The sequence below is a fragment of the Ixodes scapularis genome, unplaced genomic scaffold (genome assembly GCF_016920785.2).
Source record: "Ixodes scapularis isolate PalLabHiFi unplaced genomic scaffold, ASM1692078v2 PGA_scaffold11__112_contigs__length_91849675, whole genome shotgun sequence".
In the NCBI taxonomy this organism is placed as follows: Eukaryota; Metazoa; Arthropoda; class Arachnida; order Ixodida; family Ixodidae; genus Ixodes; species Ixodes scapularis.
Genome location: NW_024609837.1, coordinates 9,222,700 through 9,224,877, shown reverse-complemented (window position 1 = coordinate 9,224,877; position 2,178 = coordinate 9,222,700).

Sequence of the window (2,178 nt, the reverse complement as noted above, 5' to 3'; positions counted from 1 at the left end):
TTTCCGAACGTATGTGTGCGAAGCGTCTGAGGAAATGAACAATGACCACGGCATACTCCGACGGAAGTGATGTCACCGCCGACACTAGTGGTGTATCCAGGATTATCAATCTGGAAAAAGGGGGGGGGGGGGTGATTTTGGAGGGGGCTCCGGGAGAATGTCTACCATGGGAAGGCACTCTGCATGGGAAATTATGGGCGAATGCTACACTCAGCCAGGGGATGTGTTAGGAGTGCGTATAAATCACAAAGCGTCACGACCGAAGTATTGTTATTTCAATGTTTTGCACGTATTACTACCTCACTTGAGATCACTGCAGGGGCTCACGGACACTCGGCGAGGAAGTCGGCAAGATCGCCGATCGTCGAGATTGACTATCGCCGCGCTCGACCTTGGCGCTGGTTCAGGCGCTGACCGATCGAAGCGCCGCGCTAGCCAAGCAATGCGGTCGGCGATTTCGCCAAACGCATTGCTTTCTCACCGCGTGTCCAACTTATACATCTGGCAGGTTGTCAACCTCATGTCAGTTTCATCGAATGACGTTTCGGCGATCGGCCAATCAGAGCGTGTCACTCCGGGAGCAGCGCATTCCACGCGCGACAGATCGCGAGCCGATTCGTCTATCCATAGCCTCCTCTATACTCGCAAAGCCTGCAGCAGTACGACGACGGAGCAATAGAGTGCCCGGTCGCAGATTTGGGGCGCGAGGACCTGCTAGCACAGAGCATCAAAGAGCCATTTCTCGGGAACCTGGACGTCAGCGCACAGCTTTCGCAGCGGCGAGGACCCGAAACACACTTGTTCGTTCGAGAGAAGCGTGTTTCGGCGTCTCGCCGCAGCGGGGCGCCAGTCACGTGGCTCTCCTCTGATCCGTTGTCTGCCGCTCCACTTTTTCCATTTCGGCGGCCGCTTCTCGTGGCGATCTGCCAGGCTTTGACAGTATATAGGAGGCTGGTCTATCACACAAATATCGTTTAATGAGACTGACTACGTATGACTCCTACGTGGCGCACGTTAAAGACCCCAGGCTAGCGGTTGTACTGCACTGGCTAAATTTCTCATCCACAGCTGGGGGCCAAGTCGCCCGTTGAGGTAGACTACCGTTCTAGGCTGTATAAACATACACACACCCCTAATTGTTTTGAGGCATTCGAGTCCCAAAAGTGGGGATACAACAGCATACAGCAATCGGGATACAAGAACAAAGAAGAAGGAACTCAGCGGCGTATTGTAGCTCGCTGACGTGACGAGCCAGGCGCTTCCGCTCGGAAATTTCGACCTTCGCTTCGGTGGACTGCGTCCGCTTTCGCTTGTCATCCCAGACCTTGGCTTCGGTTGACTGCGCAGCTCTTGCTCTACCCGCTTTCGGCTTACAATGGACCGCAGCGCAAGCTGCGAGTTATCCCAACCAATCAAGCGCTGTTTAACGTGCCGCGTGACTACGAACCTCGTGCTTCACTGCCCACATCCTGAAGGTCACGTGATACGGAATCGGATTGACTTGGATGGCTCGTGGCGTCCTCTGTGGTCCGTTTTGAGTTGAAACAAGGTACAGGTGCTTACGTTCCGCATTCCGAGCCTTCTTTTGTGCGTGGTTAAAAGAAGAGTCGCACGTTCTCTTTTGTGTCATGTGAAAAGTGGTCTATATAAACGCAAAAAGAGACGAGTTTTTTTTTGCCGGGTTGTGTTTGTTCTGCGCGTGGCGTCGGACCAGTGTTTGTTGCTTCTCGCGCAAAGCGAACTTTGTGAGATATTCTTAACGACTGATGACTCGGAATTATTGCCACACAAACTGCGCTCCTACCCCTCCGAAGCAGACTGACTTGCTTTAAAGGGTAACTCCGGTATATTTTTTTCGATTTTAGGGTTGCGACGGATTTCAGTGAAAAGACTGTCCCTTAATTACAAAATGCCGAGTTTTTTTTTTTTTTTTTTTTTTTTTTTTCTGACGCTTGGTGTAGTTTTGCAGATATCCTATCTCAAAGTTTTGTTTCGGGGGTCTGGAACCGAAACTATCACTCTAAAAAAAAAAAAAAAAAAAAGGGTACCACTTTACACCCTTTTGTCCCATATAATAAACCCCAAAACTTCATTTCGACGTACAGCGCCCTATAGTTGAACAGACGGCACAACATTTTACCAGGGGCTTGATAACGGTGCGATATAACTTATTAAACT